The 25,604-nt window shown below is 41.8% G+C and overlaps 14 non-coding genes across 14 annotated transcripts; all 14 read right to left on the minus strand.

Moving 5' to 3' along the window:
* Positions 1 to 217: 217 nt before the first annotated feature.
* trnap-ugg (transfer RNA proline (anticodon UGG)) lies at positions 218 to 289 on the minus strand. Its single transcript has one exon. It is a non-coding gene; the product is annotated as a tRNA-Pro (tRNA).
* A 1,321-nt stretch (positions 290 to 1,610) lies between these two features.
* trnap-ugg (transfer RNA proline (anticodon UGG)) lies at positions 1,611 to 1,682 on the minus strand. The gene has a single exon. It is a non-coding gene; the product is annotated as a tRNA-Pro (tRNA).
* Positions 1,683 to 4,395: 2,713 nt separating this feature from the next.
* Positions 4,396 to 4,467, minus strand: trnap-ugg (transfer RNA proline (anticodon UGG)). The gene has a single exon. It is a non-coding gene; the product is annotated as a tRNA-Pro (tRNA).
* A 1,320-nt stretch (positions 4,468 to 5,787) lies between these two features.
* Positions 5,788 to 5,859, minus strand: trnap-ugg (transfer RNA proline (anticodon UGG)). The gene has a single exon. It is a non-coding gene; the product is annotated as a tRNA-Pro (tRNA).
* Positions 5,860 to 7,180: 1,321 nt separating this feature from the next.
* Positions 7,181 to 7,252, minus strand: trnap-ugg (transfer RNA proline (anticodon UGG)). Its single transcript has one exon. It is a non-coding gene; the product is annotated as a tRNA-Pro (tRNA).
* A 1,321-nt stretch (positions 7,253 to 8,573) lies between these two features.
* On the minus strand, positions 8,574 to 8,645 carry trnap-ugg (transfer RNA proline (anticodon UGG)). The gene has a single exon. It is a non-coding gene; the product is annotated as a tRNA-Pro (tRNA).
* Positions 8,646 to 9,965: 1,320 nt separating this feature from the next.
* Positions 9,966 to 10,037, minus strand: trnap-ugg (transfer RNA proline (anticodon UGG)). The gene has a single exon. It is a non-coding gene; the product is annotated as a tRNA-Pro (tRNA).
* A 1,321-nt stretch (positions 10,038 to 11,358) lies between these two features.
* trnap-ugg (transfer RNA proline (anticodon UGG)) lies at positions 11,359 to 11,430 on the minus strand. The gene has a single exon. It is a non-coding gene; the product is annotated as a tRNA-Pro (tRNA).
* Positions 11,431 to 12,751: 1,321 nt separating this feature from the next.
* On the minus strand, positions 12,752 to 12,823 carry trnap-ugg (transfer RNA proline (anticodon UGG)). Its single transcript has one exon. It is a non-coding gene; the product is annotated as a tRNA-Pro (tRNA).
* A 1,320-nt stretch (positions 12,824 to 14,143) lies between these two features.
* trnap-ugg (transfer RNA proline (anticodon UGG)) lies at positions 14,144 to 14,215 on the minus strand. Its single transcript has one exon. It is a non-coding gene; the product is annotated as a tRNA-Pro (tRNA).
* A 1,320-nt stretch (positions 14,216 to 15,535) lies between these two features.
* Positions 15,536 to 15,607, minus strand: trnap-ugg (transfer RNA proline (anticodon UGG)). Its single transcript has one exon. It is a non-coding gene; the product is annotated as a tRNA-Pro (tRNA).
* A 1,321-nt stretch (positions 15,608 to 16,928) lies between these two features.
* Positions 16,929 to 17,000, minus strand: trnap-ugg (transfer RNA proline (anticodon UGG)). The gene has a single exon. It is a non-coding gene; the product is annotated as a tRNA-Pro (tRNA).
* A 2,712-nt stretch (positions 17,001 to 19,712) lies between these two features.
* trnap-ugg (transfer RNA proline (anticodon UGG)) lies at positions 19,713 to 19,784 on the minus strand. Its single transcript has one exon. It is a non-coding gene; the product is annotated as a tRNA-Pro (tRNA).
* A 1,325-nt stretch (positions 19,785 to 21,109) lies between these two features.
* Positions 21,110 to 21,181, minus strand: trnap-ugg (transfer RNA proline (anticodon UGG)). Its single transcript has one exon. It is a non-coding gene; the product is annotated as a tRNA-Pro (tRNA).
* Between the last annotated feature and the right edge of the window lie 4,423 nt (positions 21,182 to 25,604).

The following is a 25,604-nucleotide window of genomic DNA, read 5'->3' on the forward strand; positions in this document are numbered from 1 at the left end:
TTTCAAGTGTATTACATTGGAATCAATGTCCTTGTTAGTGGAAGTCAGATTTGCTCTTAGTTTTTGCAGGTTTTCTAAATGAAGTGCGATATTGAGCCAACTAGTGAATATCCATCGCCTAAACCATTCAGCCACCTCGTCCTGCGCCCAAGAGGTGGCTGTTTGCAACCAGTGGCCAGAGATCTGCCTGTCTGAGCTTGTTAAAAGATCTGCAAAAGGGTTCATCCGGGATTTGAACCCGGGACCTCTCGCACCCAAAGCGAGAATCATACCCCTAGACCAACGAGCCTTAGACAAGAATAAAATTGTTTTGCTTTCTGCGGCAATTACAATGAGGATATCAATTGTTCTTGTCCATGGTGCTTGGAAAGATTGAACCTCATGTGAGTGTTTGTGCTATACTTGTGAGCATAGCAGTCTTCCAAACTGTTGACCAGGCTTCAGTTCAAATCTTTTGTATTTCATCTGCTGTGTCTTTCACATTCTGTCTTCTTAAGCCGCGACAGCAAACTGATGATGAGTGTTGACAAATGAATATTGAGCAAAATGAGGTCAATTAATATTTTAAAAGAGAAAATGAAAAAATAAAACTTAAAAAAGAATGGAGCTCATTTATTTTGAGTCGATTGATGCATCAGTACGTGAATCAAAGTAAACGAACGTAAAAAATACCCATTCAAATCGATCAGTTTTCAACTAGAGAGATTGAAACGCGTCGTATCTGTCTCAAGCCTCCGTAACTGTTTATGTTACAACTCCACATCTGCAATAAATGGTGGTGGAGCTAGAGCGGTGTTTGTCAAACCATGAGACATACCAATAATCGGTATTCTCACAAAAACATCTGTAGCATCTGAACCGTTTGACCTACAACATCGTATGACCACTCCCTGGAAAGGGGAGACCCTCACGAACACGGTGGTGTTCTCAATTTGTCTCTACGTCCCCCACAAGTGTCAGGGGACTCGTCTGAAGTCGGAACCCTCTATGTGCAAACATCTGTTTGTAGAATCCAAAATCTTTGGGCTACAAACTAATGTGACCCCACTTGTCACAATGTTCTCCGTTTTGCCCTACGTTTTCCACAAGTGTCACGGGACTAATCTGAAGGTAACAGGTACTGATTAAAATGATAGATTTTTTAACCAGGGACCTCTCGCACCCTAAGCCATAATAGTACAACTATACCAACGATCCGTTTGGTCAAAGAATTTTCACTTTCCACAAAAATGACGGTCAGGATATTAATCGATGTCTCCATGTTGCTTAAGAGCTTCACATAGCATTGGTGGTATAGTGGTGAGCATAGCTGCCTTCCAAGCAGTTGACCAGGGTTCAATTCCCAGCCAATGCAGAGCATGAGATATTCACTAGGTTTAGGAGCTGGGTGTCATTTCAAGTGTATTACATTGGAATCAATGTCCTTGTTAGTGGAAGTCAGATTTGCTCTTAGTTTTTGCAGGTTTTCTAAATGAAGTGCGATATTGAGCCAACTAGTGAATATCCATCGCCTAAACCATTCAGCCACCTCGTCCTGCGCCCAAGAGGTGGCTGTTTGCAACCAGTGGCCAGAGATCTGCCTGTCTGAGCTTGTTAAAAGATCTGCAAAAGGGTTCATCCGGGATTTGAACCCGGGACCTCTCGCACCCAAAGCGAGAATCATACCGCTAGACCAACGAGCCTTAGACAAGAATAAAATTGTTTTGCTTTCTGCGGCAATTACAATGAGGATATCAATTGTTCTTGTCCATGGTGCTTGGAAAGATTGAACCTCATGTGAGTGTTTGTGCTATACTTGTGAGCATAGCAGTCTTCCAAACTGTTGACCAGGCTTCAGTTCAAATCTTTTGTATTTCATCTGCTGTGTCTTTCACATTCTGTCTTCTTAAGCCGCGACAGCAAACTGATGATGAGTGTTGACAAATGAATATTGAGCAAAATGAGGTCAATTAATATTTTAAAAGAGAAAATGAAAAAATAAAACTTAAAAAAGAATGGAGCTCATTTATTTTGAGTCGATTGATGCATCAGTACGTGAATCAAAGTAAACGAACGTAAAAAATACCCATTCAAATCGATCAGTTTTCAACTAGAGAGATTGAAACTCGTCGTATCTGTCTCAAGCTTCTGTAACTGTTTATGTTACAACTCCACATCTGCAATAAATGGTGGTGGAGCTAGAGCGGTGTTTGTCAAACCATGAGACATACCAATAATCGGTATTCTCACAAAAACATCTGTAGCATCTGAACCGTTTGACCTACAACATCGTATGACCACTCCCTGGAAAGGGGAGACCCTCACGAACACGGTGGTGTTCTCAATTTGTCTCTACGTCCCCCACAAGTGTCAGGGGACTCGTCTGAAGTCGGAACCCTCTATGTGCAAACATCTGTTTGTAGAATCCAAAATCTTTGGGCTACAAACTAATGTGACCCCACTTGTCACAATGTTCTCCGTTTTGCCCTACGTTTTCCACAAGTGTCACGGGACTAATCTGAAGGTAACAGGTACTGATTAAAATGATAGATTTTTTAACCAGGGACCTCTCGCACCCTAAGCCATAATAGTACAACTATACCAACGATCCGTTTGGTCAAAGAATTTTCACTTTCCACAAAAATGACGGTCAGGATATTAATCGATGTCTCCATGTTGCTTAAGAGCTTCACATAGCATTGGTGGTATAGTGGTGAGCATAGCTGCCTTCCAAGCAGTTGACCAGGGTTCGATTCCCAGCCAATGCAGAGCATGAGATATTCACTAGGTTTAGGAGCTGGGTGTCATTTCAAGTGTATTACATTGGAATCAATGTCCTTGTTAGTGGAAGTCAGATTTGCTCTTAGTTTTTGCAGGTTTTCTAAATGAATTGCGATATTGAGCCAACTAGTGAATATCCATCGCCTAAACCATTCAGCCACCTCGTCCTGCGCCCAAGAGGTGGCTGTTTGCAACCAGTGGCCAGAGATCTGCCTGTCTGAGCTTGTTAAAAGATCTGCAAAAGGGTTCATCCGGGATTTGAACCCGGGACCTCTCGCACCCAAAGCGAGAATCATACCCCTAGACCAAGGAGCCTTAGACAAGAATAAAATTGTTTTGCTTTCTGCGGCAATTACAATGAGGATATCAATTGTTCTTGTCCATGGTGCTTGGAAAGATTGAACCTCATGTGAGTGTTTGTGCTATACTTGTGAGCATAGCAGTCTTCCAAACTGTTGACCAGGCTTCAGTTCAAATCTTTTGTATTTCATCTGCTGTGTCTTTCACATTCTGTCTTCTTAAGCCGCGACAGCAAACTGATGATGAGTGTTGAAAATTAATATTGAGCAAAATGAGGTCAATTAATATTTTAAAAGAGAAAATGAAAAAATAAAACTTAAAAAAGAATGGAGCTCATTTATTTTGAGTCGATTGATGCATCAGTACGTGAATCAAAGTAAACGAACGTAAAAAATACCCATTCAAATCGATCAGTTTTCAACTAGAGAGATTGAAACGCGTCGTATCTGTCTCAAGCCTCCGTAACTGTTTATGTTACACCTCCACATCTGCAATAAATGGTGGTGGAGCTAGAGCGGTGTTTGTCAAACCATGAGACATACCAATAATCGGTATTCTCACAAAAACATCTGTAGCATCTGAACCGTTTGACCTACAACATCGTATGACCACTCCCTGGAAAGGGGAGACCCTCACGAACACGGTGGTGTTCTCAATTTGTCTCTACGTCCCCCACAAGTGTCAGGGGACTCGTCTGAAGTCGGAACCCTCTATGTGCAAACATCTGTTTGTAGAATCCAAAATCTTTGGGCTACAAACTAATGTGACCCCACTTGTCACAATGTTCTCCGTTTTGCCCTACGTTTTCCACAAGTGTCACGGGACTAATCTGAAGGTAACAGGTACTGATTAAAATGATAGATTTTTTAACCAGGGACCTCTCGCACCCTAAGCCATAATAGTACAACTATACCAACGATCCGTTTGGTCAAAGAATTTTCACTTTCCACAAAAATGACGGTCAGGATATTAATCGATGTCTCCATGTTGCTTAAGAGCTTCACATAGCATTGGTGGTATAGTGGTGAGCATAGCTGCCTTCCAAGCAGTTGACCAGGGTTCGATTCCCAGCCAATGCAGAGCATGAGATATTCACTAGGTTTAGGAGCTGGGTGTCATTTCAAGTGTATTACATTGGAATCAATGTCCTTGTTAGTGGAAGTCAGATTTGCTCTTAGTTTTTGCAGGTTTTCTAAATGAAGTGCGATATTGAGCCAACTAGTGAATATCCATCGCCTAAACCATTCAGCCACCTCGTCCTGCGCCCAAGAGGTGGCTGTTTGCAACCAGTGGCCAGAGATCTGCCTGTCTGAGCTTGTTAAAAGATCTGCAAAAGGGTTCATCCGGGATTTGAACCCGGGACCTCTCGCACCCAAAGCGAGAATCATACCCCTAGACCAACGAGCCTTAGACAAGAATAAAATTGTTTTGCTTTCTGCGGCAATTACAATGAGGATATCAATTGTTCTTGTCCATGGTGCTTGGAAAGATTGAACCTCATGTGAGTGTTTGTGCTATACTTGTGAGCATAGCAGTCTTCCAAACTGTTGACCAGGCTTCAGTTCAAATCTTTTGTATTTCATCTGCTGTGTCTTTCACATTCTGTCTTCTTAAGCCGCGACAGCAAACTGATGATGAGTGTTGAAAATTAATATTGAGCAAAATGAGGTCAATTAATATTTTAAAAGAGAAAATGAAAAAATAAAACTTAAAAAAGAATGGAGCTCATTTATTTTGAGTCGATTGATGCATCAGTACGTGAATCAAAGTAAACGAACGTAAAAAATACCCATTCAAATCGATCAGTTTTCAACTAGAGAGATTGAAACGCGTCGTATCTGTCTCAAGCCTCCGTAACTGTTTATGTTACACCTCCACATCTGCAATAAATGGTGGTGGAGCTAGAGCGGTGTTTGTCAAACCATGAGACATACCAATAATCGGTATTCTCACAAAAACATCTGTAGCATCTGAACCGTTTGACCTACAACATCGTATGACCACTCCCTGGAAAGGGGAGACCCTCACGAACACGGTGGTGTTCTCAATTTGTCTCTACGTCCCCCACAAGTGTCAGGGGACTCGTCTGAAGTCGGAACCCTCTATGTGCAAACATCTGTTTGTAGAATCCAAAATCTTTGGGCTACAAACTAATGTGACCCCACTTGTCACAATGTTCTCCGTTTTGCCCTACGTTTTCCACAAGTGTCACGGGACTAATCTGAAGGTAACAGGTACTGATTAAAATGATAGATTTTTTAACCAGGGACCTCTCGCACCCTAAGCCATAATAGTACAACTATACCAACGATCCGTTTGGTCAAAGAATTTTCACTTTCCACAAAAATGACGGTCAGGATATTAATCGATGTCTCCATGTTGCTTAAGAGCTTCACATAGCATTGGTGGTATAGTGGTGAGCATAGCTGCCTTCCAAGCAGTTGACCAGGGTTCGATTCCCAGCCAATGCAGAGCATGAGATATTCACTAGGTTTAGGAGCTGGGTGTCATTTCAAGTGTATTACATTGGAATCAATGTCCTTGTTAGTGGAAGTCAGATTTGCTCTTAGTTTTTGCAGGTTTTCTAAATGAAGTGCGATATTGAGCCAACTAGTGAATATCCATCGCCTAAACCATTCAGCCACCTCGTCCTGCGCCCAAGAGGTGGCTGTTTGCAACCAGTGGCCAGAGATCTGCCTGTCTGAGCTTGTTAAAAGATCTGCAAAAGGGTTCATCCGGGATTTGAACCCGGGACCTCTCGCACCCAAAGCGAGAATCATACCCCTAGACCAACGAGCCTTAGACAAGAATAAAATTGTTTTGCTTTCTGCGGCAATTACAATGAGGATATCAATTGTTCTTGTCCATGGTGCTTGGAAAGATTGAACCTCATGTGAGTGTTTGTGCTATACTTGTGAGCATAGCAGTCTTCCAAACTGTTGACCAGGCTTCAGTTCAAATCTTTTGTATTTCATCTGCTGTGTCTTTCACATTCTGTCTTCTTAAGCCGCGACAGCAAACTGATGATGAGTGTTGACAAATGAATATTGAGCAAAATGAGGTCAATTAATATTTTAAAAGAGAAAATGAAAAAATAAAACTTAAAAAAGAATGGAGCTCATTTATTTTGAGTCGATTGATGCATCAGTACGTGAATCAAAGTAAACGAACGTAAAAAATACCCATTCAAATCGATCAGTTTTCAACTAGAGAGATTGAAACGCGTCGTATCTGTCTCAAGCCTCCGTAACTGTTTATGTTACAACTCCACATCTGCAATAAATGGTGGTGGAGCTAGAGCGGTGTTTGTCAAACCATGAGACATACCAATAATCGGTATTCTCACAAAAACATCTGTAGCATCTGAACCGTTTGACCTACAACATCGTATGACCACTCCCTGGAAAGGGGAGACCCTCACGAACACGGTGGTGTTCTCAATTTGTCTCTACGTCCCCCACAAGTGTCAGGGGACTCGTCTGAAGTCGGAACCCTCTATGTGCAAACATCTGTTTGTAGAATCCAAAATCTTTGGGCTACAAACTAATGTGACCCCACTTGTCACAATGTTCTCCGTTTTGCCCTACGTTTTCCACAAGTGTCACGGGACTAATCTGAAGGTAACAGGTACTGATTAAAATGATAGATTTTTTAACCAGGGACCTCTCGCACCCTAAGCCATAATAGTACAACTATACCAACGATCCGTTTGGTCAAAGAATTTTCACTTTCCACAAAAATGACGGTCAGGATATTAATCGATGTCTCCATGTTGCTTAAGAGCTTCACATAGCATTGGTGGTATAGTGGTGAGCATAGCTGCCTTCCAAGCAGTTGACCAGGGTTCGATTCCCAGCCAATGCAGAGCATGAGATATTCACTAGGTTTAGGAGCTGGGTGTCATTTCAAGTGTATTACATTGGAATCAATGTCCTTGTTAGTGGAAGTCAGATTTGCTCTTAGTTTTTGCAGGTTTTCTAAATGAAGTGCGATATTGAGCCAACTAGTGAATATCCATCGCCTAAACCATTCAGCCACCTCGTCCTGCGCCCAAGAGGTGGCTGTTTGCAACCAGTGGCCAGAGATCTGCCTGTCTGAGCTTGTTAAAAGATCTGCAAAAGGGTTCATCCGGGATTTGAACCCGGGACCTCTCGCACCCAAAGCGAGAATCATACCCCTAGACCAACGAGCCTTAGACAAGAATAAAATTGTTTTGCTTTCTGCGGCAATTACAATGAGGATATCAATTGTTCTTGTCCATGGTGCTTGGAAAGATTGAACCTCATGTGAGTGTTTGTGCTATACTTGTGAGCATAGCAGTCTTCCAAACTGTTGACCAGGCTTCAGTTCAAATCTTTTGTATTTCATCTGCTGTGTCTTTCACATTCTGTCTTCTTAAGCCGCGACAGCAAACTGATGATGAGTGTTGACAAATGAATATTGAGCAAAATGAGGTCAATTAATATTTTAAAAGAGAAAATGAAAAAATAAAACTTCAAAAAGAATGGAGCTCATTTATTTTGAGTCGATTGATGCATCAGTACGTGAATCAAAGTAAACGAACGTAAAAAATACCCATTCAAATCGATCAGTTTTCAACTAGAGAGATTGAAACTCGTCGTATCTGTCTCAAGCTTCTGTAACTGTTTATGTTACAACTCCACATCTGCAATAAATGGTGGTGGAGCTAGAGCGGTGTTTGTCAAACCATGAGACATACCAATAATCGGTATTCTCACAAAAACATCTGTAGCATCTGAACCGTTTGACCTACAACATCGTATGACCACTCCCTGGAAAGGGGAGACCCTCACGAACACGGTGGTGTTCTCAATTTGTCTCTACGTCCCCCACAAGTGTCAGGGGACTCGTCTGAAGTCGGAACCCTCTATGTGCAAACATCTGTTTGTAGAATCCAAAATCTTTGGGCTACAAACTAATGTGACCCCACTTGTCACAATGTTCTCCGTTTTGCCCTACGTTTTCCACAAGTGTCACGGGACTAATCTGAAGGTAACAGGTACTGATTAAAATGATAGATTTTTTAACCAGGGACCTCTCGCACCCTAAGCCATAATAGTACAACTATACCAACGATCCGTTTGGTCAAAGAATTTTCACTTTCCACAAAAATGACGGTCAGGATATTAATCGATGTCTCCATGTTGCTTAAGAGCTTCACATAGCATTGGTGGTATAGTGGTGAGCATAGCTGCCTTCCAAGCAGTTGACCAGGGTTCGATTCCCAGCCAATGCAGAGCATGAGATATTCACTAGGTTTAGGAGCTGGGTGTCATTTCAAGTGTATTACATTGGAATCAATGTCCTTGTTAGTGGAAGTCAGATTTGCTCTTAGTTTTTGCAGGTTTTCTAAATGAAGTGCGATATTGAGCCAACTAGTGAATATCCATCGCCTAAACCATTCAGCCACCTCGTCCTGCGCCCAAGAGGTGGCTGTTTGCAACCAGTGGCCAGAGATCTGCCTGTCTGAGCTTGTTAAAAGATCTGCAAAAGGGTTCATCCGGGATTTGAACCCGGGACCTCTCGCACCCAAAGCGAGAATCATACCCCTAGACCAACGAGCCTTAGACAAGAATAAAATAGTTTTGCTTTCTGCGGCAATTACAATGAGGATATCAATTGTTCTTGTCCATGGTGCTTGGAAAGATTGAACCTCATGTGAGTGTTTGTGCTATACTTGTGAGCATAGCAGTCTTCCAAACTGTTGACCAGGCTTCAGTTCAAATCTTTTGTATTTCATCTGCTGTGTCTTTCACATTCTGTCTTCTTAAGCCGCGACAGCAAACTGATGATGAGTGTTGAAAATTAATATTGAGCAAAATGAGGTCAATTAATATTTTAAAAGAGAAAATGAAAAAATAAAACTTAAAAAAGAATGGAGCTCATTTATTTTGAGTCGATTGATGCATCAGTACGTGAATCAAAGTAAACGAACGTAAAAAATACCCATTCAAATCGATCAGTTTTCAACTAGAGAGATTGAAACGCGTCGTATCTGTCTCAAGCCTCCGTAACTGTTTATGTTACACCTCCACATCTGCAATAAATGGTGGTGGAGCTAGAGCGGTGTTTGTCAAACCATGAGACATACCAATAATCGGTATTCTCACAAAAACATCTGTAGCATCTGAACCGTTTGACCTACAACATCGTATGACCACTCCCTGGAAAGGGGAGACCCTCACGAACACGGTGGTGTTCTCAATTTGTCTCTACGTCCCCCACAAGTGTCAGGGGACTCGTCTGAAGTCGGAACCCTCTATGTGCAAACATCTGTTTGTAGAATCCAAAATCTTTGGGCTACAAACTAATGTGACCCCACTTGTCACAATGTTCTCCGTTTTGCCCTACGTTTTCCACAAGTGTCACGGGACTAATCTGAAGGTAACAGGTACTGATTAAAATGATAGATTTTTTAACCAGGGACCTCTCGCACCCTAAGCCATAATAGTACAACTATACCAACGATCCGTTTGGTCAAAGAATTTTCACTTTCCACAAAAATGACGGTCAGGATATTAATCGATGTCTCCATGTTGCTTAAGAGCTTCACATAGCATTGGTGGTATAGTGGTGAGCATAGCTGCCTTCCAAGCAGTTGACCAGGGTTCGATTCCCAGCCAATGCAGAGCATGAGATATTCACTAGGTTTAGGAGCTGGGTGTCATTTCAAGTGTATTACATTGGAATCAATGTCCTTGTTAGTGGAAGTCAGATTTGCTCTTAGTTTTTGCAGGTTTTCTAAATGAAGTGCGATATTGAGCCAACTAGTGAATATCCATCGCCTAAACCATTCAGCCACCTCGTCCTGCGCCCAAGAGGTGGCTGTTTGCAACCAGTGGCCAGAGATCTGCCTGTCTGAGCTTGTTAAAAGATCTGCAAAAGGGTTCATCCGGGATTTGAACCCGGGACCTCTCGCACCCAAAGCGAGAATCATACCCCTAGACCAACGAGCCTTAGACAAGAATAAAATTGTTTTGCTTTCTGCGGCAATTACAATGAGGATATCAATTGTTCTTGTCCATGGTGCTTGGAAAGATTGAACCTCATGTGAGTGTTTGTGCTATACTTGTGAGCATAGCAGTCTTCCAAACTGTTGACCAGGCTTCAGTTCAAATCTTTTGTATTTCATCTGCTGTGTCTTTCACATTCTGTCTTCTTAAGCCGCGACAGCAAACTGATGATGAGTGTTGACAAATTAATATTGAGCAAAATGAGGTCAATTAATATTTTAAAAGAGAAAATGAAAAAATAAAACTTAAAAAAGAATGGAGCTCATTTATTTTGAGTCGATTGATGCATCAGTACGTGAATCAAAGTAAACGAACGTAAAAAATACCCATTCAAATCGATCAGTTTTCAACTAGAGAGATTGAAACGCGTCGTATCTGTCTCAAGCCTCCGTAACTGTTTATGTTACAACTCCACATCTGCAATAAATGGTGGTGGAGCTAGAGCGGTGTTTGTCAAACAATGAGACATACCAATAATCGGTATTCTCACAAAAACATATGTAGCATCTGAACCGTTTGACCTACAACATCGTATGACCACTCCCTGGAAAGGGGAGACCCTCACGAACACGGTGGTGTTCTCAATTTGTCTCTACGTCCCCCACAAGTGTCAGGGGACTCGTCTGAAGTCGGAACCCTCTATGTGCAAACATCTGTTTGTAGAATCCAAAATCTTTGGGCTACAAACTAATGTGACCCCACTTGTCACAATGTTCTCCGTTTTGCCCTACGTTTTCCACAAGTGTCACGGGACTAATCTGAAGGTAACAGGTACTGATTAAAATGATAGATTTTTTAACCAGGGACCTCTCGCACCCTAAGCCATAATAGTACAACTATACCAACGATCCGTTTGGTCAAAGAATTTTCACTTTCCACAAAAATGACGGTCAGGATATGAATCGATGTCTCCATGTTGCTTAAGAGCTTTACATATCATTGGTGGTATAGTGGTGAGCATAGCTGCCTTCCAAGCAGTTGACCAGGGTTCGATTCCCAGCCAATGAAGAGCATGAGATATTCACTAGGTTTAGGGGCTGGGTGTCATTTTAAGTGTATTACATTGGAATCAATGTCCTTGTTAGTGGAAGTCAGATTTGCTCTTAGTTTTTGCAGGTTTTCTAAATGAAGTGCGATATTGAGCCAACTAGTGAATATCCATCGCCTAAACCATTCAGCCACCTCGTCCTGCGCCCAAGAGGTGGCTGTTTGCAACCAGTGGCCAGAGATCTGCCTGTCTGAGCTTGTTAAAAGATCTGCAAAAGGGTTCATCCGGGATTTGAACCCGGGACCTCTCGCACCCAAAGCGAGAATCATACCCCTAGACCAACGAGCCTTAGACAAGAATAAAATTGTTTTGCTTTCTGCGGCAATTACAATGAGGATATCAATTGTTCTTGTCCATGGTGCTTGGAAAGATTGAACCTCATGTGAGTGTTTGTGCTATACTTGTGAGCATAGCAGTCTTCCAAACTGTTGACCAGGCTTCAGTTCAAATCTTTTGTATTTCATCTGCTGTGTCTTTCACATTCTGTCTTCTTAAGCCGCGACAGCAAACTGATGATGAGTGTTGACAAATGAATATTGAGCAAAATGAGGTCAATTAATATTTTAAAAGAGAAAATGAAAAAATAAAACTTCAAAAAGAATGGAGCTCATTTATTTTGAGTCGATTGATGCATCAGTACGTGAATCAAAGTAAACGAACGTAAAAAATACCCATTCAAATCGATCAGTTTTCAACTAGAGAGATTGAAACTCGTCGTATCTGTCTCAAGCTTCTGTAACTGTTTATGTTACAACTCCACATCTGCAATAAATGGTGGTGGAGCTAGAGCGGTGTTTGTCAAACCATGAGACATACCAATAATCGGTATTCTCACAAAAACATCTGTAGCATCTGAACCGTTTGACCTACAACATCGTATGACCACTCCCTGGAAAGGGGAGACCCTCACGAACACGGTGGTGTTCTCAATTTGTCTCTACGTCCCCCACAAGTGTCAGGGGACTCGTCTGAAGTCGGAACCCTCTATGTGCAAACATCTGTTTGTAGAATCCAAAATCTTTGGGCTACAAACTAATGTGACCCCACTTGTCACAATGTTCTCCGTTTTGCCCTACGTTTTCCACAAGTGTCACGGGACTAATCTGAAGGTAACAGGTACTGATTAAAATGATAGATTTTTTAACCAGGGACCTCTCGCACCCTAAGCCATAATAGTACAACTATACCAACGATCCGTTTGGTCAAAGAATTTTCACTTTCCACAAAAATGACGGTCAGGATATTAATCGATGTCTCCATGTTGCTTAAGAGCTTCACATAGCATTGGTGGTATAGTGGTGAGCATAGCTGCCTTCCAAGCAGTTGACCAGGGTTCGATTCCCAGCCAATGCAGAGCATGATATATTCACTAGGTTTAGGAGCTGGGTGTCATTTCAAGTGTATTACATTGGAATCAATGTCCTTGTTAGTGGAAGTCAGATTTGCTCTTAGTTTTTGCAGGTTTTCTAAATGAAGTGCGATATTGAGCCAACTAGTGAATATCCATCGCCTAAACCATTCAGCCACCTCGTCCTGCGCCCAAGAGGTGGCTGTTTGCAACCAGTGGCCAGAGATCTGCCTGTCTGAGCTTGTTAAAAGATCTGCAAAAGGGTTCATCCGGGATTTGAACCCGGGACCTCTCGCACCCAAAGCGAGAATCATACCCCTAGACCAACGAGCCTTAGACAAGAATAAAATAGTTTTGCTTTCTGCGGCAATTACAATGAGGATATCAATTGTTCTTGTCCATGGTGCTTGGAAAGATTGAACCTCATGTGAGTGTTTGTGCTATACTTGTGAGCATAGCAGTCTTCCAAACTGTTGACCAGGCTTCAGTTCAAATCTTTTGTATTTCATCTGCTGTGTCTTTCACATTCTGTCTTCTTAAGCCGCGACAGCAAACTGATGATGAGTGTTGAAAATTAATATTGAGCAAAATGAGGTCAATTAATATTTTAAAAGAGAAAATGAAAAAATAAAACTTAAAAAAGAATGGAGCTCATTTATTTTGAGTCGATTGATGCATCAGTACGTGAATCAAAGTAAACGAACGTAAAAAATACCCATTCAAATCGATCAGTTTTCAACTAGAGAGATTGAAACGCGTCGTATCTGTCTCAAGCCTCCGTAACTGTTTATGTTACACCTCCACATCTGCAATAAATGGTGGTGGAGCTAGAGCGGTGTTTGTCAAACCATGAGACATACCAATAATCGGTATTCTCACAAAAACATCTGTAGCATCTGAACCGTTTGACCTACAACATCGTATGACCACTCCCTGGAAAGGGGAGACCCTCACGAACACGGTGGTGTTCTCAATTTGTCTCTACGTCCCCCACAAGTGTCAGGGGACTCGTCTGAAGTCGGAACCCTCTATGTGCAAACATCTGTTTGTAGAATCCAAAATCTTTGGGCTACAAACTAATGTGACCCCACTTGTCACAATGTTCTCCGTTTTGCCCTACGTTTTCCACAAGTGTCACGGGACTAATCTGAAGGTAACAGGTACTGATTAAAATGATAGATTTTTTAACCAGGGACCTCTCGCACCCTAAGCCATAATAGTACAACTATACCAACGATCCGTTTGGTCAAAGAATTTTCACTTTCCACAAAAATGACGGTCAGGATATGAATCGATGTCTCCATGTTGCTTAAGAGCTTTACATATCATTGGTGGTATAGTGGTGAGCATAGCTGCCTTCCAAGCAGTTGACCAGGGTTCGATTCCCAGCCAATGAAGAGCATGAGATATTCACTAGGTTTAGGGGCTGGGTGTCATTTTAAGTGTATTACATTGGAATCAATGTCCTTGTTAGTGGAAGTCAGATTTGCTCTTAGTTTTTGCAGGTTTTCTAAATGAAGTGCGATATTGAGCCAACTAGTGAATATCCATCGCCTAAACCATTCAGCCACCTCGTCCTGCGCCCAAGAGGTGGCTGTTTGCAACCAGTGGCCAGAGATCTGCCTGTCTGAGCTTGTTAAAAGATCTGCAAAAGGGTTCATCCGGGATTTGAACCCGGGACCTCTCGCACCCAAAGCGAGAATCATACCCCTAGACCAACGAGCCTTAGACAAGAATAAAATTGTTTTGCTTTCTGCGGCAATTACAATGAGGATATCAATTGTTCTTGTCCATGGTGCTTGGAAAGATTGAACCTCATGTGAGTGTTTGTGCTATACTTGTGAGCATAGCAGTCTTCCAAACTGTTGACCAGGCTTCAGTTCAAATCTTTTGTATTTCATCTGCTGTGTCTTTCACATTCTGTCTTCTTAAGCCGCGACAGCAAACTGATGATGAGTGTTGAAAATTAATATTGAGCAAAATGAGGTCAATTAATATTTTAAAAGAGAAAATGAAAAAATAAAACTTCAAAAAGAATGGAGCTCATTTATTTTGAGTCGATTGATGCATCAGTACGTGAATCAAAGTAAACGAACGTAAAAAATACCCATTCAAATCGATCAGTTTTCAACTAGAGAGATTGAAACGCGTCGTATCTGTCTCAAGCCTCCGTAACTGTTTATGTTACAACTCCACATCTGCAATAAATGGTGGTGGAGCTAGAGCGGTGTTTGTCAAACCATGAGACATACCAATAATCGGTATTCTCACAAAAACATCTGTAGCATCTGAACCGTTTGACCTACAACATCGTATGACCACTCCCTGGAAAGGGGAGACCCTCACGAACACGGTGGTGTTCTCAATTTGTCTCTACGTCCCCCACAAGTGTCAGGGGACTCGTCTGAAGTCGGAACCCTCTATGTGCAAACATCTGTTTGTAGAATCCAAAATCTTTGGGCTACAAACTAATGTGACCCCACTTGTCACAATGTTCTCCGTTTTGCCCTACGTTTTCCACAAGTGTCACGGGACTAATCTGAAGGTAACAGGTACTGATTAAAATGATAGATTTTTTAACCAGGGACCTCTCGCACCCTAAGCCATAATAGTACAACTATACCAACGATCCGTTTGGTCAAAGAATTTTCACTTTCCACAAAAATGACGGTCAGGATATGAATCGATGTCTCCATGTTGCTTAAGAGCTTTACATATCATTGGTGGTATAGTGGTGAGCATAGCTGCCTTCCAAGCAGTTGACCAGGGTTCGATTCCCAGCCAATGAAGAGCATGAGATATTCACTAGGTTTAGGGGCTGGGTGTCATTTTAAGTGTATTACATTGGAATCAATGTCCTTGTTAGTGGAAGTCAGATTTGCTCTTAGTTTTTGCAGGTTTTCTAAATGAAGTGCGATATTGAGCCAACTAGTGAATATCCATCGCCTAAACCATTCAGCCACCTCGTCCTGCGCCCAAGAGGTGGCTGTTTGCAACCAGTGGCCAGAGATCTGCCTGTCTGAGCTTGTTAAAAGATCTGCAAAAGGGTTCATCCGGGATTTGAACCCGGGACCTCTCGCACCCAAAGCGAGAATCATACCCCTAGACCAACGAGCCTTAGACAAGAATAAAATTGTTTTGCTTTCTGCGGCAATTACAATGAGGATATCAATTGTTCTTGTCCATGGTGCTTGGAAAGATTGAACCTCATGTGAGTGTTTGTGCTATACTTGTGAGCATAGCAGTCTTCCAAACTGTTGACCAGGCTTCAGTTCAAATCTTTTGTATTTCATCTGCTGTGTCTTTCACATTCTGTCTTCTTAAGCCGCGACAGCAAACTGATGATGAGTGTTGACAAATTAATATTGAGCAAAATGAGGTCAATTAATATTTTAAAAGAGAAAATGAAAAAATAAAACTTCAAAAAGAATGGAGCTCATTTATTTTGAGTCGATTGATGCATCAGTACGTGAATCAAAGTAAACGAACGTAAAAAATACCCATTCAAATCGATCAGTTTTCAACTAGAGAGATTGAAACGCGTCGTATCTGTCTCAAGCCTCCGTAACTGTTTATGTTACAACTCCACATCTGCAATAAATGGTGGTGGAGCTAGAGCGGTGTTTGTCAAACCATGAGACATACCAATAATCGGTATTCTCACAAAAACATCTGTAGCATCTGAACCGTTTGACCTACAACATCGTATGACCACTCCCTGGAAAGGGGAGACCCTCACGAACACGGTGGTGTTCTCAATTGGTCTCTACGTCCCCCACAAGTGTCAGGGGACTCGTCTGAAGTCGGAACCCTCTATGTGCAAACATCTGTTTGTAGAATCCAAAATCTTTGGGCTACAAACTAATGTGACCCCACTTGTCACAATGTTCTCCGTTTTGCCCTACGTTTTCCACAAGTGTCACGGGACTAATCTGAAGGTAACAGGTACTGATTAAAATGATAGATTTTTTAACCAGGGACCTCTCGCACCCTAAGCCATAATAGTACAACTATACCAACGATCCGTTTGGTCAAAGAATTTTCACTTTCCACAAAAATGACGGTCAGGATATGAATCGATGTCTCCATGTTGCTTAAGAGCTTTACATATCATTGGTGGTATAGTGGTGAGCATAGCTGCCTTCCAAGCAGTTGACCAGGGTTCGATTCCCAGCCAATGAAGAGCATGAGATATTCACTAGGTTTAGGGGCTGGGTGTCATTTTAAGTGTATTACATTGGAATCAATGTCCTTGTTAGTGGAAGTCAGATTTGCTCTTAGTTTTTGCAGGTTTTCTAAATGAAGTGCGATATTGAGCCAACTAGTGAATATCCATCGCCTAAACCATTCAGCCACCTCGTCCTGCGCCCAAGAGGTGGCTGTTTGCAACCAGTGGCCAGAGATCTGCCTGTCTGAGCTTGTTAAAAGATCTGCAAAAGGGTTCATCCGGGATTTGAACCCGGGACCTCTCGCACCCAAAGCGAGAATCATACCCCTAGACCAACGAGCCTTAGACAAGAATAAAATTGTTTTGCTTTCTGCGGCAATTACAATGAGGATATCAATTGTTCTTGTCCATGGTGCTTGGAAAGATTGAACCTCATGTGAGTGTTTGTGCTATACTTGTGAGCATAGCAGTCTTCCAAACTGTTGACCAGGCTTCAGTTCAAATCTTTTGTATTTCATCTGCTGTGTCTTTCACATTCTGTCTTCTTAAGCCGCGACAGCAAACTGATGATGAGTGTTGAAAATTAATATTGAGCAAAATGAGGTCAATTAATATTTTAAAAGAGAAAATGAAAAAATAAAACTTAAAAAAGAATGGAGCTCATTTATTTTGAGTCGATTGATGCATCAGTACGTGAATCAAAGTAAACGAACGTAAAAAATACCCATTCAAATCGATCAGTTTTCAACTAGAGAGATTGAAACGCGTCGTATCTGTCTCAAGCCTCCGTAACTGTTTATGTTACACCTCCACATCTGCAATAAATGGTGGTGGAGCTAGAGCGGTGTTTGTCAAACCATGAGACATACCAATAATCGGTATTCTCACAAAAACATCTGTAGCATCTGAACCGTTTGACCTACAACATCGTATGACCACTCCCTGGAAAGGGGAGACCCTCACGAACACGGTGGTGTTCTCAATTTGTCTCTACGTCCCCCACAAGTGTCAGGGGACTCGTCTGAAGTCGGAACCCTCTATGTGCAAACATCTGTTTGTAGAATCCAAAATCTTTGGGCTACAAACTAATGTGACCCCACTTGTCACAATGTTCTCCGTTTTGCCCTACGTTTTCCACAAGTGTCACAGGACTAATCTGAAGGTAACAGGTACTGATTAAAATGATAGATTTTTTAACCAGGGACCTCTCGCACCCTAAGCCATAATAGTACAACTATACCAACGATCCGTTTGGTCAAAGAATTTTCACTTTCCACAAAAATGACGGTCAGGATATGAATCGATGTCTCCATGTTGCTTAAGAGCTTTACATATCATTGGTGGTATAGTGGTGAGCATAGCTGCCTTCCAAGCAGTTGACCAGGGTTCGATTCCCAGCCAATGAAGAGCATGAGATATTCACTAGGTTTAGGGGCTGGGTGTCATTTTAAGTGTATTACATTGGAATCAATGTCCTTGTTAGTGGAAGTCAGATTTGCTCTTAGTTTTTGCAGGTTTTCTAAATGAAGTGCGATATTGAGCCAACTAGTGAATATCCATCGCCTAAACCATTCAGCCACCTCGTCCTGCGCCCAAGAGGTGGCTGTTTGCAACCAGTGGCCAGAGATCTGCCTGTCTGAGCTTGTTAAAAGATCTGCAAAAGGGTTCATCCGGGATTTGAACCCGGGACCTCTCACACCCAAAGCGAGAATCATACCCCTAGACCAACGAGCCTTAGACAAGAATAAAATTGTTTTGCTTTCTGCGGCAATTACAATGAGGATATCAATTGTTCTTGTCCATGGTGCTTGGAAAGATTGAACCTCATGTGAGTGTTTGTGCTATACTTGTGAGCATAGCAGTCTTCCAAACTGTTGACCAGGCTTCAGTTCAAATCTTTTGTATTTCATCTGCTGTGTCTTTCACATTCTGTCTTCTTAAGCCGCGACAGCAAACTGATGATGAGTGTTGAAAATTAATATTGAGCAAAATGAGGTCAATTAATATTTTAAAAGAGAAAATGAAAAAATAAAACTTCAAAAAGAATGGAGCTCATTTATTTTGAGTCGATTGATGCATCAGTACGTGAATCAAAGTAAACGAACGTAAAAAATACCCATTCAAATCGATCAGTTTTCAACTAGAGAGATTGAAACGCGTCGTATCTGTCTCAAGCCTCCATAACTGTTTATGTTACAACTCCGCATCTGCAATAAATGGTGGTGGAGCTAGAGCGGTGTTTGTCAAACCATGAGACATACCAATAATCGGTATTCTCACAAAAACATCTGTAGCATCTGAACCGTTTGACCTACAACATCGTATGACCACTCCCTGGAAAGGGGAGACCCTCACGAACACGGTGGTGTTCTCAATTTGTCTCTACGTCCCCCACAAGTGTCAGGGGACTCGTCTGAAGTCGGAACCCTCTATGTGCAAACATCTGTTTGTAGAATCCAAAATCTTTGGGCTACAAACTAATGTGACCCCACTTGTCACAATGTTCTCCGTTTTGCCCTACGTTTTCCACAAGTGTCACGGGACTAATCTGAAGGTAACAGGTACTGATTAAAATGATAGATTTTTTAACCAGGGACCTCTCGCACCCTAAGCCATAATAGTACAACTATACCAACGATCCGTTTGGTCAAAGAATTTTCACTTTCCACAAAAATGACGGTCAGGATATGAATCGATGTCTCCATGTTGCTTAAGAGCTTTACATATCATTGGTGGTATAGTGGTGAGCATAGCTGCCTTCCAAGCAGTTGACCAGGGTTCGATTCCCAGCCAATGAAGAGCATGAGATATTCACTAGGTTTAGGGGCTGGGTGTCATTTTAAGTGTATTACATTGGAATCAATGTCCTTGTTAGTGGAAGTCAGATTTGCTCTTAGTTTTTGCAGGTTTTCTAAATGAAGTGCGATATTGAGCCAACTAGTGAATATCCATCGCCTAAACCATTCAGCCACCTCGTCCTGCGCCCAAGAGGTGGCTGTTTGCAACCAGTGGCCAGAGATCTGCCTGTCTGAGCTTGTTAAAAGATCTGCAAAAGGGCTCATCCGGGATTTGAACCCGGGACCTCTCGCACCCAAAGCGAGAATCATACCCCTAGACCAACGAGCCTTAGACAAGAATAAAATTGTTTTGCTTTCTGCGGCAATTACAATGAGGATATCAATTGTTCTTGTCCATGGTGCTTGGAAAGATTGAACCTCATGTGAGTGTTTGTGCTATACTTGTGAGCATAGCAGTCTTCCAAACTATTGACCAGGCTTCAGTTCAAATCTTTTGTATTTCATCTGCTGTGTCTTTCACATTCTGTCTTCTTAAGCCGCGACAGCAAACTGATGATGAGTGTTGACAAATGAATATTGAGCAAAATGAGGTCAATTAATATTTTAAAAGAGAAAATGAAAAAATAAAACTTAAAAAAGAATGGAGCTCATTTATTTTGAGTCGATTGATGCATCAGTACGTGAATCAAAGTAAACGAACGTAAAAAATACCCATTCAAATCGATCAGTTTTCAACTAGAGAGATTGAAACGCGTCGTATCTGTCTCAAGCCTCCGTAACTGTTTATGTTACAACTCCACATCTGCAATAAATGGTGGTGGAGCTAGAGCGGTGTTTGTCAAACCATGAGACATACCAATAATCGGTATTCTCACAAAAACATCTGTAGCATCTGAACCGTTTGACCTACAACATCGTATGACCACTCCCTGGAAAGGGGAGACCCTCACGAACACGGTGGTGTTCTCAATTTGTCTCTACGTCCCCCACAAGTGTCAGGGGACTCGTCTGAAGTCGGAACCCTCTATGTGCAAACATCTGTTTGTAGAATCCAAAATCTTTGGGCTACAAACTAATGTGACCCCACTTGTCACAATGTTCTCCGTTTTGCCCTACGTTTTCCACAAGTGTCACGGGACTAATCTGAAGGTAACAGGTACTGATTAAAATGATAGATTTTTTAACCAGGGACCTCTCGCACCCTAAGCCATAATAGTACAACTATACCAACGATCCGTTTGGTCAAAGAATTTTCACTTTCCACAAAAATGACGGTCAGGATATGAATCGATGTCTCCATGTTGCTTAAGAGCTTTACATATCATTGGTGGTATAGTGGTGAGCATAGCTGCCTTCCAAGCAGTTGACCAGGGTTCGATTCCCAGCCAATGAAGAGCATGAGATATTCACTAGGTTTAGGGGCTGGGTGTCATTTTAAGTGTATTACATTGGAATCAATGTCCTTGTTAGTGGAAGTCAGATTTGCTCTTAGTTTTTGCAGGTTTTCTAAATGAAGTGCGATATTGAGCCAACTAGTGCCAATCCATCCATCGCCTAAACCATTCAGCCACCTCGTCCTGCGCCCAAGAGGTGGCTGTTTGCAACCAGTGGCCAGAGATCTGCCTGTCTGAGCTTGTTAAAAGATCTGCAAAAGGGTTCATCCGGGATTTGAACCCGGGACCTCTCGCACCCAAAGCGAGAATCATACCCCTAGACCAACGAGCCTTAGACAAGAATAAAATTGTTTTGCTTTCTGCGGCAATTACAATGAGGATATCAATTGTTCTTGTCCATGGTGCTTGGAAAGATTGAACCTCATGTGAGTGTTTGTGCTATACTTGTGAGCATAGCAGTCTTCCAAACTGTTGACCAGGCTTCAGTTCAAATCTTTTGTATTTCATCTGCTGTGTCTTTCACATTCTGTCTTCTTAAGCCGCGACAGCAAACTGATGATGAGTGTTGACAAATGAATATTGAGCAAAATGAGGTCAATTAATATTTTAAAAGAGAAAATGAAAAAATAAAACTTAAAAAAGAATGGAGCTCATTTATTTTGAGTCGATTGATGCATCAGTACGTGAATCAAAGTAAACGAACGTAAAAAATACCCATTCAAATCGATCAGTTTTCAACTAGAGAGATTGAAACGCGTCGTATCTGTCTCAAGCCTCCGTAACTGTTTATGTTACAACTCCACATCTGCAATAAATGGTGGTGGAGCTAGAGCGGTGTTTGTCAAACCATGAGACATACCAATAATCGGTATTCTCACAAAAACATCTGTAGCATCTGAACCGTTTGACCTACAACATCGTATGACCACTCCCTGGAAAGGGGAGACCCTCACGAACACGGTGGTGTTCTCAATTTGTCTCTACGTCCCCCACAAGTGTCAGGGGACTCGTCTGAAGTCGGAACCCTCTATGTGCAAACATCTGTTTGTAGAATCCAAAATCTTTGGGCTACAAACTAATGTGACCCCACTTGTCACAATGTTCTCCGTTTTGCCCTACGTTTTCCACAAGTGTCACGGGACTAATCTGAAGGTAACAGGTACTGATTAAAATGATAGATTTTTTAACCAGGGACCTCTCGCACCCTAAGCCATAATAGTACAACTATACCAACGATCCGTTTGGTCAAAGAATTTTCACTTTCCACAAAAATGACGGTCAGGATATGAATCGATGTCTCCATGTTGCTTAAGAGCTTCACATAGCATTGGTGGTATAGTGGTGAGCATAGCTGCCTTCCAAGCAGTTGACCAGGGTTCGATTCCCAGCCAATGCAGAGCATGAGATATTCACTAGGTTTAGGGGCTGGGTGTCATTTCAAGTGTATTACATTGGAATCAATGTCCATGTTAGTGGAAGTCAGATTTGCTCTTAGTTTTTGCAGGTTTTCTAAATGAAGTGCGATATTGAGCCAACTAGTGAATATCACAATAGATACGCAGTCCATCGCCTAAACCATTCAGCCACCTCGTCCTGCGCCCAAGAGGTGGCTGTTTGCAACCAGTGGCCAGAGATCTGCCTGTCTGAGCTTGTTAAAAGATCTGCAAAAGGGCTCATCCGCGATTTGAACCCGGGACCTCTCGCACCCAAAGCGAGAATCATACCCCTAGACCAACGAGCCTTAGACAAGAATAAAATTGTTTTGCTTTCTGCGGCAATTACAATGAGGATATCAATTGTTCTTGTCCATGGTGCTTGGAAAGATTGAACCTCATGTGAGTGTTTGTGCTATACTTGTGAGCATAGCAGTCTTCCAAACTGTTGACCAGGCTTCAGTTCAAATCTTTTGTATTTCATCTGCTGTGTCTTTCACATTCTGTCTTCTTAACCTGTTAGGGCTAGGGGGCAGCATTTGCACGTCTGGATAAAAAAATGTACCCGATTTAATCTGGTTACTAATCCTACCCAGTAACTAGAATATGCATATACTTATTATATATGGATAGAAAACACTCTAAAGTTTCTAAAACTGTTTGAATGGTGTCTGTGAGTATAACAGAACTCATTTGGCAGGCAAAACCCTGAGACATTTTCTGACAGGAAGTTGAAACCTGATGTGTTGTATTACCTTTAAACCTATCCCATTGAAAAACACAGGGGCTGAGGAATATTTTGGCACTTCCTATTGCTTCCACTAGATGTCACCAGCCTTTACAAAGTGTTTTGAGTCTTCTGGAGGGAGATCTGACCGAACAAGAGCCATGGAACGATGATGTCCCATTAGACACCTGGCGCGCGAGTTCATGTTGGGTACCCTCGTTCCAATACGCTATAAAAGAGTATGCATTCGTCCACCTTGAATATTATTCATGTTCTGGTTAAAAAAGGCCCTAATGATTTATGCTATACAACGTTTGACATGTTTGAACGAACGTAAATATATTTTTTCCCCTCGTTCATGACGAGAAGTCCGGCTGGCTTAGATCATGTGCTAACAAGACGGAGATTTTTGGACATAAATGATGAGCTTTTTTGAACAAAACTACATTCGTTATGGACCTGTGATACCTGGAAGTGACATCTGATGAAGAGAATCAAAGGTAATGGATTATTTACATAGTATTTTCGATTTTAGATCTCCCCAACATGACGTCTAGTCTGTATCGCAACGCGTATTTTTCTGGGCGCAGTGCTCAGATTATTGCAAAGTGTGATTTCCCAGTAAGGTTATTTTTAAATCTGGCAAGTTGATTGCGTTCAAGAGATGTAAATCTATAATTCTTTAAATGACAATATAATATTTTACCAATGTTTTCTAATTTTAATTATTTAATTTGTGACGCTGACTTGACTGCCGGTTATTGGAGGGAAACGATTTCCTCAACATCAATGCCATAGTAAAACGCTGTTTTTGGATATAAATATGAACTTGATAGAACTAAAAATGCATGCATTGTGTAACATAATGTCCTAGGAGTGTCATCTGATGGAGATTGTAAAAGGTTAGTGCATCATTTTAGCTGGTTTTATGGTTTTGGTGACCCTGTCTTTGACTTGACAAAACATTACACACAACTCTTGTAAATGTACTGTCCTAACATACTCTAAATTTATGCTTTCGCCGTAAAACCTTTTTGAAATCGTAAAACGTGGTTAGATTAAGGAGATGTTTATCTTTCAAAGGGTGTAAAATAGTTGTATGTTTGAAAAATTTGAATTTTGACATTTATTTGGATTCAAATTTGCCGGTCTTGAAATGCACCTGCTGTTGATGGAGTGCACCACGGGTGGCACGCTAGCGTCCCACCTAGCCCATAGAGGTTAAGCCGCGACAGCAAACTGATGATGAGTGTTGACAAATGAATATTGAGCAAAATGAGGTCAATTAATATTTTAAAAGAGAAAATGAAAAAATAAAACTTAAAAAAGAATGGAGCTCATTTATTTTGAGTCGATTGATGCATCAGTACGTGAATCAAAGTAAACGAACGTAAAAAATACCCATTCAAATCGATCAGTTTTCAACTAGAGAGATTGAAACGCGTCGTATCTGTCTCAAGCCTCCGTAACTGTTTATGTTACAACTCCACATCTGCAATAAATGGTGGTGGAGCTAGAGCGGTGTTTGTCAAACCATGAGACATACCAATAATCGGTATTCTCACAAAAACATCTGTAGCATCTGAACCGTTTGACCTACAACATCGTATGACCACTCCCTGGAAAGGGGAGACCCTCACGAACACGGTGGTGTTCTCAATTTGTCTCTACGTCCCCCACAAGTGTCAGGGGACTCGTCTGAAGTCGGAACCCTCTATGTGCAAACATCTGTTTGTAGAATCCAAAATCTTTGGGCTACAAACTAATGTGACCCCACTTGTCACAATGTTCTCCGTTTTGCCCTACGTTTTCCACAAGTGTCACGGGACTAATCTGAAGGTAACAGGTACTGATTAAAATGATAGATTTTTTAACCAGGGACCTCTCGCACCCTAAGCCATAATAGTACAACTATACCAACGATCCGTTTGGTCAAAGAATTTTCACTTTCCACAAAAATGACGGTCAGGATATGAATCGATGTCTCCATGTTGCTTAAGAGCTTCACATAGCATTGGTGGTATAGTGGTGAGCATAGCTGCCTTCCAAGCAGTTGACCAGGGTTCGATTCCCAGCCAATGCAGAGCATGAGATATTCACTAGGTTTAGGGGCTGGGTGTCATTTCAAGTGTATTACATTGGAATCAATGTCCATGTTAGTGGAAGTCAGATTTGCTCTTAGTTTTTGCAGGTTTTCTAAATGAAGTGCGATATTGAGCCAACTAGTGAATATCACAATAGATACGCAGTCCATCGCCTAAACCATTCAGCCACCTCGTCCTGCGCCCAAGAGGTGGCTGTTTGCAACCAGTGGCCAGAGATCTGCCTGTCTGAGCTTGTTAAAAGATCTGCAAAAGGGCTCATCCGCGATTTGAACCCGGGACCTCTCGCACCCAAAGCGAGAATCATACCCCTAGACCAACGAGCCTTAGACAAGAATAAAATTGTTTTGCTTTCTGCGGCAATTACAATGAGGATATCAATTGTTCTTGTCCATGGTGCTTGGAAAGATTGAACCTCATGTGAGTGTTTGTGCTATACTTGTGAGCATAGCAGTCTTCCAAACTGTTGACCAGGCTTCAGTTCAAATCTTT

The sequence above is a fragment of the Salmo salar genome, unplaced genomic scaffold (genome assembly GCF_965601325.2).
Source record: "Salmo salar unplaced genomic scaffold, fSalSal1 ptg000378l, whole genome shotgun sequence".
NCBI lineage: Eukaryota > Metazoa > Chordata > Actinopteri > Salmoniformes > Salmonidae > Salmo > Salmo salar.